We start from the raw sequence: 12,582 nt of genomic DNA, 5'->3' as shown, positions 1-12,582 counted from the left end.
TTATGGGAGTAAATTGATCAAGGAACTAGAGCTTCTTTTGGAGACCTTTAAGCACATGCTTACACTTGAGCACACACAATATTTTCCTAAATCAGAGCTTTAGCTTCCTGGGGATATAGTTGCAGGACTTTCCCCTCAGCAATCAAGCTACTTCTGTGTGCACTGTTAGGGCAAAGGGGACGTGAGGCTAAGGTTTATTACCTTAAGCCTAACTTTACCTCAGCAGCTTACACGTTCTTAACTGGCTTTCTCTTGTTTGCTTTGGAAGATGTATTTCCTTAAGTCATCATTAATGTGGAGAAACATTCTTTTCATACTGGTAAAAAACAGACGCATCCTAGCCAGGCCCAGAACATATGTGACTGGTTCCATCCTCTGTACAACATATTGCTGAGTGAAACAGGGAACGTGAGACAGTCATCACTTCCCAGTCTCTCCGGACTGTGATGCCAGATAGAAGGCATACATCCATTTTTCCCTCATCCTTTTTTTAGTACTCATTCTCCCATACTGATTAATTTTGAATAGTCATTTTATTGCCAGTTCTTCTAGCTGTGTTCATGCCTGTTTATGCTGCTAGATTAAGTTAAATGAAAGCAGAAGAATCAGACCTCTTGTTCTCCTGTTGCTGGCCTGGGGTGTGAAATGTTTCCCCTTTCCCTTTCTTCTCTTATTGTTCATTAATAAGATGTAATTCTTTTGTTTAGTAGTTTTGGTGATGAGGTTTGATGGTGACGTTCTAAGAAACCAGACAGAAGTTTTTGCAGTGCCAAAGCTCATTGTGTGTAGGAGGGTGCTACCAGTGATATGAAGAATGGACTTGGATCTTCTCACATGAAAAAATCTCTCTAGAAAATTCACACTTTTACTGCTTTCTTTTGCTTTCCCCCCCTCCTTGTTTCTCTTTCTTCAGAGAGAACCACACTTTCTGGAGCCTTGGATGTAAACAGACATACCTAAGAACCTCACCTAACTTGCATCCATAATTACCTTTATTTGCACGTCACTCAATTCTGCATCTTTAAAACAAATAGTAATTTTTACCATTGAATTTGGTGCGCATGAGATGGAGAATTATATGTAACTATTAGACACCTAGTTTCACTGTCTAGTGACCTTGAAAATATAAGCTCAGCTTGGGCACACTGGGTGGTTGGATGCATTATCCACCACCAGTCCTTGAGTGAACAGTCATTACCTTGTATCAGTAGGAGATTTCTAGATCTGGCTCACTGGTAGCTGAGAGAGAAAGAAATTTCTACCTTCCCTCCATTGGTTCAAGACAGGAGCTAATGAATAAATACACCGAGGAACATAAAATGCACTGAAATTTGAGAAAAATTAAGTTTCCATTATTGGAATAGTATATGACATTGAAGAGTCTGATCTTTATTTCCCTCCTTTTCTTCCTGATTTATTTACTGACTTCTAGACAAACTTGTTTGCCATGTTGTGCAAATCAAAATGAAACCACTGAATATCTGCTGAACCACTGAACCACTGCTTAGGGTACTGACTTCATAAAATCTGCAGAACTTTTAGAATTAGCAGACACACAAAATGTTTATCTCACTTGTTAGCTTGGTAAAAGCCCACTGACTTTCTGAAATCACAGCAGCAAGCTGTAAATGATGTGTGAAATGAGAAGTCTTTGCTCACCCAGCAAACACGGAGAAAACATTGAGGAATCTGTGCCATGTGGACTAGGCTTGGTGGAGAAGAGGAAAACAGCTGTGATACATGGAGAATTAAGCCCAGAATATACTGGCAACTACAGCAAATAAATCAAGTTTGGTGTCATTTTTTAATTAATTTTCTCTGCATTTTTTACTCCCCATCTTACTCTGCTTCTTCTTCTTCCTATTTTTTTTTAATTAATTAATTTTTTTTTAGCTGAGGGCTGCATCTGAGACTGAATGGTGTAGAGCTGAAAGGTTGTCATCTGTGTGACTTGCATGAAGATTTAAATTTAAAATGATAATTGATTTGTTCATTATGTTCCAGTATGTTGAATGGCATCAGGCATGTTGTTTTATTTGCACACACATCCATGTATTTTAGTGGGAAACTACATTGGCAGTGAGCTCATGATGAGAAAACTGACCTGGACAGCTTTCCTGACTTGAACCTTTCTGAGGTTCACAGACAGAAGAGGAAGCACATGGGTACTGGAAATTTGCATAAGGGTGAAATTAAAGGATGGGACACACTTTAAGGTTGGAAGGAGGTATTCTCTTTAAAGGGTGCACACTTGGGGAGGAATCAGATGCTGAACCTGTCCCTAATGGAACAAGGTTGGAACTGTATGATCTTCTTGTCACCAGGTGCCTACATGTTCCAGCAATGACTATACATCTCAGGCCTTCCCAAAGTTTACTCTGATTCCATACCATCTGCCATGCCTTAGTTGTTGACTTACCCCATTGAACATGTGGGCCTGCACATGCTGGAATAAGGAGACAGAAACCTTTACATGACTACTCCACTTAAGCATTGATCCAGCAGAAGAGGAATACAGACTTAGAGTGTTAGCTGGGTCTTTGTATCATGTGAGAATGGTGGTATGACTTCTGCAACAGGTCTAGCTGCCTTGCTCCACTTCAAGTGTGAGAAGAGCAGGCATGTCCACGCGTCTGTGTAAATCTACTTTAAACAGTGCCTTGAATTCGTATCTGGAAAATAGATTTCAAACTCTTTGGGAAAGGTGCTAAACAGCTTAACCTATCCCAAGATCTCAGCTTTGAACTGGGGCCTTTTCATGTTAATAGGTTTCAGTTACCAAAAAAACAAAATGCTATGTTGTGATGGTCCCTTATGACGTGGTCTGCAGTATTTTATTTATTTTTTTGCTATGTTTTGGCTTGTTACTGTAAAATACTGTGACAGATGGAGCATCATCTGTCAACAATTCCTATCTGACATGGAGTAGAAATTATTGCTCTGATGCAATTATTGATCCTGTATCTTTACATTCAGGAACAAGATCTTCTACTAGACTGAGTAAAATCAAAGGCAGTCTAGTTTAGGATCCAAGAAGGATTTTACTGTGGAAAGACCCTTAGTGACTTGTGGTGGGATAGATTTTAGTCTTGGCAGGCACAGCTACATAAAACCTAATTTAGCTGTTCAGTTGCTTTCTGTGATATGTCAACCCCAGTATGGATGAATCCATACTCTGTGTGTTTTTCAGCAGTTAAGAACTAGGGAAAATGTAGTATTTTTTTTATGCTAAGTTCATTCACGTTGCTGGGAACCAACACACTTTTCCACATGAGATCTCTGAGCAGGGGGAGAACCTGACTAGACCGGCTCACAGTCAGGAGAATCATGAGAGAAAAAAGCGTCATGAAAGCATCATTAACAAAAAAAATTTCCAAGAGTTGGCTGGTAAAGATATGGATGTGGCATTAATGTGATCTAATGTGACAGTAATTATGGTGTTAATACCCTCTTATTAGTGCCCAGACCCAGGAAGCTTCCCCTTTTTAATGACTGGTGTCTTTTAATCACTGATTTGCTACATCATTTGCTAATATTCTTGCTATATGTAGTTATTCTGCAGAAACAAGCAAGGGCTTAGTCAAAGTGATAAGAAAGAACTGCAAGGATCTGACTCTTTGCAATGACAGTCCTTGTGCCCAAATGTATCTCCCTAGATAGACCCTAGAACTATAAAGGAGAGAGCTTGTCCGAGCTGTGGAGAGTGAAGCCAAGGTCAGCTGGTAGATAAAACATTTTGTTACTTGTATTTTGGAAGAGTTAGAAAGGTCAGTGGGCAGATTCAGGCTGTTATGCATTACTTTTTTTCCCCCCATGTGTATGATTTTTAAGTATTCGTTCAGGTTATAGCTGAATAATCCCATTCCTTAAAGCTACCCTGTCTAGTACTTGTGAGAATTCTTGTCTCTTCAGCAAATAGTGATGGTTTTTGGTGCTTCTTGTGATTACCCTCAAAATCAAACATGAAACTTGAGCATCTTCAGCCTTGAACTAACGGGCTTGTGAACTATCATCTGAAAGTCTTGGCAACACGGTCCTCCATTTCTTTTTATGAATTTTTGTTGGTTCAGAAATACAAAGAAATAATTATCTCTTCCCTGCCTCCCATTTAAACTAAAAGGACATATGCTGTTTATTTATTTATTGCAAAAACTTCATCCACATTTGTGGATGGTGCATTTGAATTGGTTCTTATTTTTTGCTAAACCTGCTTGTCCATCCCTAACTGTGAAAGGAAAAGAGTGTTCATTAGGTGATTAAAATAAAGTTACAGTGGCTCAGAACAGCTCTGAGGTGGATTTTTCTGCCAGAGAATTTATTAGTAAATGCTTTGCTCTTCCAGAGTGCATGAGTTGTGCATCCGCAGTATTGCAAAGAAGTCTTCTGTAAACTGTACATGAAGAAATGTAGGAGGGAGGCATGTGTAGTGTGTGTTCCAATGGGACTATTCCCTAGTCATCACTTGCTTTGGAAATAGTATTAAAAAGTACAATTGTTGGTCATTAGGGTTAGCTTTGCAAAGCAGGCATGACAGCATTAGCAGGAAATGCTTCCTTGATTTCAATTAGAATGCATAAATTATACTCTTTTTCTGTCTTATCCTTGCAACATTCAACAACAGCATTTCCACCTCAGCCTGGGGAATAGGATTTTGCACATGGTATAACTTCCATTGCCTTAAATAAGGCCTCCCCACTTTTATCACTGAGCACTCACAATGTTCATTATTACAGTTCAGCCAGCAGAAATTAGTTGCATTTAGATCCCAGTAGGCCATAGGATGCATGCAGCTTTGAGATTTGGCTTCCATTTAGTCTTGGGAAGCAGTCTTAAAGCTTGATGATTGAATTACTAGAACTACTCACACCCTCTGCCAACATTACAGTAAAAAGCTGAGCTGTCCTGGGGTGTGAGAAACAGGGAAAGAGAAAGATGGGACTAATCATTCCTTGCTATAAGACTGAAAAATATATGGGAAAATCCAGTTTCTCCAATTCCCTTTCTTCTGGCAGAATGCCTGCATAGAGAATGAGGCTGAGATAATTTACATAGTGGACATCATACTATTTACAGTGGTTTACTCATGAAACACAAATGCTGGGCTTGCTGATCTTGTTGTCTACATATGTGAGACTTCATATATCTTTATCTGAAATATTTGTATTATTTCTCTGGCCGGTTTGGGTACCAAGAGCTGTGAGGCCTCCTAAGATCATGGACTTTAACCTTGCAAATATACAAATGAAATCATGATGTGCTCTGATACCACAACCCCTTCATGCTGCTGGAGAGTCACTTCTCTCAGTAGCTAGTTACTTCTTCCTTTGCTACAATCCTACCTCAGGTACAGTGCAAAAATGCCTTAGAAGCATTAATCAGCTTGAACTTCAATGAGCTGCTCAACTTATTGTGTAAAATCAGTTATTTCCTTCACTTTTTGTATTGGAATATTTATGCATGTATGTGGTTGTAGTAAAGGGTTGTGCTGCTTGCCCGCGTTTAGCATACATATGCTAATATATTTTCAGCTGAAATGCCCAGGTACACGAAATGAGGAGTTTATTGGTATTGCCTCCAGGGAAGGCTAAAATTACAGCTCCCTAAAAGAAAAGTAAAATGTTCAAGATGGCAAGAAGTACTGAACTGACACTGAAAAAATACAAGACCACAAGTTTTCTTCTTTGGAAGAAAACCACTTTCCACTTGGAGATCTGTTATTCACATCTTTTAACTATGTCATTAATTGGAATTGTTCCATACTTATGTCTCAGTCAGTTCTTCTATGACTCTTCTCCTCAGACAAAAGAACAATATTCCAAATTTGATTCTGAACTTTTCACAGCCTTTGTGTGCATCACCAAAATGGCTAATCCAGAGAAAACCATTGCCTGTTTTTCTGTTTCCTTGTATTCTGAATTTCAGCATTTAAAGAAATGCCTTTAGCACTGGTGAAACACTAACACTGAAAACTGTGCAGTTGAGCATTGAATTAAAGTCATTTTAAGCTCTGGCATGAAAAAAAGAAATACAAGGTTAAATTCACATTAGGAATTTACCTTCTTTTAAAATAGGCTAAAGACAAACATCTCTTGTGATCCTGAAGGAAAATGAGATACAGTACTCTCTTTAAAATTTAAAATGTTCTGCCATGCTATCTAACTAATGACCAGAAAATCAAAGGTTGCCATGACTGAAATGTTAAATTCTAAAATAACTGAAATTGGCTTTTCATCCCCAATCTTTTTAGGCAGGTAGCCATGCTTGACTTGGCTTTGTTTTTCTGTATGTCCTTTTAATACAGAAAAGAAGTTAACATTGTGTTCGAGAAGCACATTATGTACTATTATGATGTTCTAGACTTTTTGCAAACTGGGTGGGGGGAGGGGGTGGGAAGGGCGGGGAGGAAATCAATACATTTGTAAAGCACCTTCTGTAGGTCTCAACTTACTGTGAAAACATAAACTCTGAATTAAGGAGTGCAATTCTTATATCCAGCCTACTGATGGGTAACTAAGGCAGTAAGCACCAACAAATCATCAGTTCAGCTAAGATCTAAAAATCTAGGAAGAAGACAAAATCTGCTGCACTGAGAAGATCAGAAATATTTCCCATTGCTCATTCTATGGTATCATTTGAATATATAAGGATTCAGTGTTTTCCTTTCCTTAACAGTTTCTGATGTGGAAGACAAATGAATAACATATGTGTAATAAAACAAGTTCAGTCTTCCTTCTTATTAAATAAGTAAATAATGTTGAGTAGCAACTCTTGATGTGAACATTTGGGGACATGGGTGACTGGGTGTGGGAATCTAGTCTTTATCCCATGTCTTAACAAAACCTTTTCCCTGCATGCAAAATATCTAGGGGCTTCTCCTTATCACCACTTTCTTGCAGCGGTTCCATCAAGCTCTCAGTTTTACTGTTTCACTTGATAGCTACAATTGGTGTGACAAAGAGTGAAGTTATTCTACATTATATGCTACTATTTACAAGTGGCTTAAAATACTGTTTTGGTTGAATGTTTTGTGTGCACCATCAGCTAATAAGCAAGTGTTTGACACTGAGAGGTCTTAATGCCTTTCATAACCAGTGTCCATAAATAATAGTCACTGGTGCACTCAATCCAACCATTTGCCCAGTTGTTTCTTTCTAGTAAGAATATTTTCCAGGCAGATTATTCAGAATGTCTTTACATTTTCCAGTTCACCTTATTAATCCAGGAGAAGACATGCAGGTTGGAGAACCTTGTGTGAAGATACTTTTGCATCCACTTACCACCTCTTTGAAACACAGAGACTAGTCTCACAGTGTTATAGTTGCATGCTGCATGTAATTGAGGTGATCTTCTTTTGTGCTCTTTTTTAATGTTTTCAAATTAGATCAAGCTTTTAAACAAGGCGCAATATCTTACAGACAAATGCTCTGTCTTAAAACGATACAGGCAACAGAAGTGTCAATCTGTTTCTTTTAAAAATGGGATTGTGCTGATTATTCACTTTACCAGTCATCTTGAAGGCTTGTTCTTAAAACAGCAGTACTTTTCTTCCTTATTTCTTAACACTACGGCATTATTGCAAATTTTATAGTATCTCTCACCACTGCTGTCATATAGTGTTCATACACTTTTGCCCACAATACAGAGAATGGGAGACCTGGAATGAAAATGTAATTAAATCATATGCAAATAAAGAAATGCTTTGGCTGACTTCATAAGCAGGAGACTGTCATATCAAATACTGTATTATATTTGATTTCAATATTAACCGATAGGATTAGCAGAGATGAAATTTACCTTAGAAAAGGTAAGCCTGCCTAGAGTCACTGGTGAACGGTTCTTATAGTTTTTGTAGTTTTTACACCGAAGAGATTTTTTCCCTTATTTTGATACAAAGATAGCCTTTCTTCCAAATGCCTCCAAATGAGAGGGCCATCTCAATGTGCCACAACTGGCCTTTTCTTACCTGACTTCGGATTCTGTTTGTTCCATTTCTTTCACTTCTTTCTCTCCTGCCTTGAAATGCGAGTGTTGATTCCAGTTGATAGCTGGGGCTGCATTCCTACAGCCTTTTCACAACAAAGGTGGCTGGTGCTTTCTTCTCCATAGAGATGTGCAAGTTCAGTGCCTTATTAGAGAACAGCACGTGCTTGCTGTCTATGGCCATGAGCTCTCCATGGACAGGGCCCTGGGCAACCTGATCTAGTAAAGGTGTATGTTTGGTAACCCTGCTAGGCAGGGGGGTTGGAACTACATGATCCTTGAGGTCCCTTCCAACCCGGGTCATTCTGTGATTCTATGATTCTGTGATGGGTCCAGAGTGTTCCTCAGAAGTGGTCCAGCAGAGAGAAGCTGTGTGGGACCCTTCCTTTCTGGTTCTGCTGACTGTGGTCGAGGCCAGGCCCTGTGGCACAGGAATCACTTGGCCTGTGCTGTCTGCTGGTGCTGCTGGGCATGTGGCTTTTTTGGCGTGCTACATTTATAAACACACACCCTCTGTGTAAAGTGCCTTGGGAACCTAGTAGGAGAAGTGTCACAGAAAATGTGGGCTTGACTTAATTTGATTTCATTTATAGTTTGAGAAATGAAAATTTTTCTGCATACCTAAGACCCCTGTACAATTATTGCAGCCTGCTTCTGCTGCCTGCAAAGCTCCTTGCATTCCCTCTTGGATCACTGGGGATTTCCTTGACACATTTACACTCCTGTCCTCAACAAGTCCATTGCCAGGCTTAAGTTGACACTTTCTCCCTGTCTCTTCTTACTTTTGTGTTTATTAAAATTGCCTGCTCTACAGGTATTAAGCAGCCAATCCAATCTGAAGGGTGGCTGGCCATAAAAAATGGCTTCATTTCCCTCCATTATGTTCTAAGATAGGCACTTCTTTTTCAAACTGCAACACCTCCAGAGTCTAGAGACCTGAAGGCCCCAATAATATGACAGGTTTAAAAAAATTGCAGAAAACTCCTGTCAAATCCCTCCACTTCCCAATTTTGTTTCAGCCTTTATTATTTTACAATGATGTCACTCTACTTGGTACACCATATTGAAAGACACTTTACAAGGAGTTGCAAAGGAGTTGCCCCAGGAACCATATATTTAAGCAGGCAAAAGTATTGACAAGTGAACAGAAGTGCAGAAAGGTGAAGTGATTTGTTGGAGGCTGCAGAGCCGCTCAATGGAGGGCTCAGCACAAGACCAGCTTTCTGATGCTGCGCCCACCACTGCTGCCTGCCTTTAAATATCTGCATTCATCTTTTGATCCTGTGGCATTTACAAAGATTTTAAAAATGACTTTACTGGACTGAGGAAACCAGACAGTCCCAAAAGTGAAAAATATCAAAGAACATGACTTGGTCTTGTAAAATTAAGTTGGTTTATGTAATGCGTTTGTGGCAGCTTGTACCTCTGAAAAGCGATACAGTAACCCTGGCTCCCTTGTCAGCATTTCCTAACGTGTGACAGACTTACAGTGAAGGACAGGAGAAAAATGGGAATGAAATTATTTCTTACCACAAAGAACTGCCAGTGTTTGATATATAGTAATAAATGGTGAAGCTACACTCAAGCCTCACCAGGGTGAGCACAATTAGGAAGTTCTCTTGTAGGTTTAAATAGCGGAGAGGTATTTTGGGGCAGAATATGACTTCGTGGTGATACAGCAGCCAGAATAAAAAGCTCAATAATTAATTTTGCAAAAATGGTATGCAGATTTGGCAGTGCCAGATTTTCAGCAGAGGCACTGTGCTTGCCATCAGTGCAAACTAACCCATTCCCTGCCTGGAGCAGCAGGAAGACACAGCATGTGGAATAGAGGACTGAGCTGGGTCATCCTTAAATGCTGCATGGATAACACTGGCACTGCTTTGAAAGAGTCACTTCAGGAGGGATTCATCTCATCTCCCCTCTAACAGACACTGAATCGAGCCTCAAGGTCTGAGGCCCTTCTGTAGTTGTGGGAGGACTCTGTGGAGAGAGAGAGAAACCCCTTTAGAAGGCGATTCATCCTGTCTGCCTTGGGCATCCATCTTTGGAAGGGATGAATCTCTCTCTGGAGGGATCGCTCTCTCTCTGCTGAGTATAAAGGGAGTCTAGATGACTAGCGCTCTCTGCTCGCTGCCTGGACTTCCAGGGAGTTATACCAGGGGAGATCAATCCCACCTCTTCATGTCCTTCTTCATTTTGCCATCAGAAATGGTAAAACCTGCCAGTGGCAGGCTGTCAGTCTGTGCTTGTGACTGTTGTGCACTCCAGACTTCAGGAACACGTCCTACATCTTTCTCCTCGGTGTCTTTGGGATGCTGTTTTCAACCCTGTTGCATCAGTGGGTGTCTGTTTTAAGGCAGGCTACTAGTTGGAGGAATTTTTTCTGTGTCAATTATTTCTTGGGGAGACATAAAGATGGCACAGCTACAACAAAATGGAGAGACAGGTGGGGATGCCTATTTATATTTTTAAGAACTGCAGATATACGTATATGCATGATATAAATGTACATGTGTATATACATGGAATTGCTCAGATTAATCAAGATCTAGACTTTTCAGAGTGCAATTGAAGATGAAATTGGTATAATGTTTTTTGGTTGTTTGTTTGTTTTACCAGCACTAGAGGTTTTACATTTTTTTTTCTGCTTGGTACATTTCAAGTATAACATTCTGCTTAGTTTTTTAGAATGATGGCAGTTTTATTGGTGGGGCCCCATCCTCCTGCGCATGTGTCAGAGTATCCTTGGCACTGGCTGGGAGCTGCAGATACCATCCCATTAAAATTAATAAGTGGCAACAGTGAAGGTTCCTGCAGAGACTATGATAAGCATTTGACCAAAATTATTCTGCTTAAAATGTGCCAACCAGTGTCTTCACTATCTCATCCCTCACGCCTTTCTATCATGCCACTGTGAAGTGTTGAAGTTCCCGATTAGCTTCAGCCCCCTATATTTCCCTTGTCATGCCTGCAAGGTGGTTGACACCTTTTCTTGTCCTTCACTGATCCACAGCTCTAGAACCAAACCTGGCTTTCTGCTGCTCACCCTGGGGCAAACTGCAATGAGTTCTTGGAGCGCATTTGGATACGCAGGTGTCTTCTACTTTGCAAGTGTCAAGGAGTGTCAGGTAGGCGTGGTGACTCAGAAACAGCTTCTTCAAAAGGAGATGTCCATTGTTCTTATTATTTTAATTAAATAGGAAAAATGTACATTTTTTACATCGTTTATAAAAGCATGCTGTTTGTAAAAGCAGTAGAGGTATCTCTGCGTGTGCTTCCTCTCCTTAACCTTTAATTTTCCCTTGCAGGTTTTTGGAAGTTTTCCTCATCTCCACCTTCAGCTAGTGTGCTCCGTGCTTCCACATGTTCCCTCACCTGCTGAGGAAGCATATGTAGCAGTATATGAGCAGTCCTTGTGATGACATCCTGTCTGCACTGCTGGAGTCCAGACTCAGGATCCTGCAGTGATTTAACACGTTTATTTGCAAGCTTATCTTGGGAAGGATCATAGAATCATAGAGTGGCTTGGGTTGGAAGGGACCTCAAAGATCATCTAGTTCCAACCCCTCTTCCATAGTCAGGGTGCCCAACCACCAGATCAGGCTGCCCAGACACCCACCCAACCTGGCCTTGAATGCCTCCAGAGATAAGGCATTTACAACAAGTCCAGGCAGATGACATCAGTTGCCCTTCCTTGATCCACTGATGCCATCACTGCATCACAGTAGGCCTCCAGATTGGTCAGGCATAATCTGCCCTTGGTGAAGCTGTGCAGGCTGGCTTAGATCACCTGCTTATTTCTCATGTGCCTCAACATGTCTTCCGGGGGAACTGCTCTGTGATCCCTGGGATGTATGCCATTGGGCCCCATAGACTTGTACGCATTCAGTCACTTGAGGCAGTCTTGGACTTGCTCTGCTCTTACAGTGGGAGGGATTTTGCTTCCCCAGACCCCACCTAGAGTTTCAGGGATATGAGGTTCAGGGATGTGAGGAACACAAAAAGCCTGGTTACCAGTGAAGACTGAGGCAAAGAACTCACTGAGTTTCTCAGCCTTCTCCATGTCTGCTGAAGTCAGTTCTCCCTTCTCATTTATCAGAGGTGGTACACTCTCCTTTGCCTGATTCTGTTAACAAATGTACCTATAGAATCCCTTATTGTTTTTTATGTGTCTCACAGCACATTGTGGTTGCATCAAGCGCTGTGTGGTGGTACCAAGCCTGATTGCAGTCCCATGGGAGCATGAGGCACTGCTGAAGAAGGGCTGTGAGCGTGAGGTGGCAGTGCTGTGGTTGCAGAAAGAGAAGCACGTGGAGGTGGAGATGGTATGCAGCTCAGCTCTTGATCTTCTGAGTATCCTGGTCACACTATTCCTGCCCAGTGTGGCAGACTTTGTCACCAAACAGATGCAGTTCACTCTGTATCTTGTCCCTTGTCACCATTCTCTGCAATAATCTGATGGCACTACCCAGATGTTGTCATTTTAGGGAAGTACAGGGTGTTTCAGGAAAGGGAAATAAACAGCTGCAGAGGGTGGGCAAGGGGAGCTGGGTGCACTTTCCCTTTTGATTTCCACACTGCAGTGACAGCAGACACCAG

At 40.9% G+C, this 12,582-nt stretch overlaps 1 long non-coding RNA gene across 3 annotated transcripts in view; it reads left to right on the top strand.

Moving 5' to 3' along the window:
• The window catches only part of LOC107311614 (uncharacterized), a 70,581-nt gene that overhangs the window by 32,779 nt on the left and 25,220 nt on the right, over nt 1–12,582 (top strand). For 2 of the 3 annotated variants that reach the window (XR_014944024.1, XR_014944025.1), the window contains exons 3-4: nt 10,997–11,111; nt 11,292–12,308. This is a non-coding gene — a long non-coding RNA (uncharacterized LOC107311614). The remainder of the gene's footprint in view (nt 1–10,996; nt 11,112–11,291; nt 12,309–12,582) is intronic. The other variant, XR_014944026.1, reaches the window with a different exon arrangement.

The sequence above is a fragment of the Coturnix japonica genome, chromosome 3, assembly GCF_054131305.1.
Source record: "Coturnix japonica strain WE chromosome 3, WE-NBRP24, whole genome shotgun sequence".
Classification (NCBI taxonomy): Eukaryota; Metazoa; Chordata; class Aves; order Galliformes; family Phasianidae; genus Coturnix; species Coturnix japonica.
Note: the sequence above shows the minus strand (reverse complement) of the source record. Positions and strands in the feature narration are given on the sequence as shown.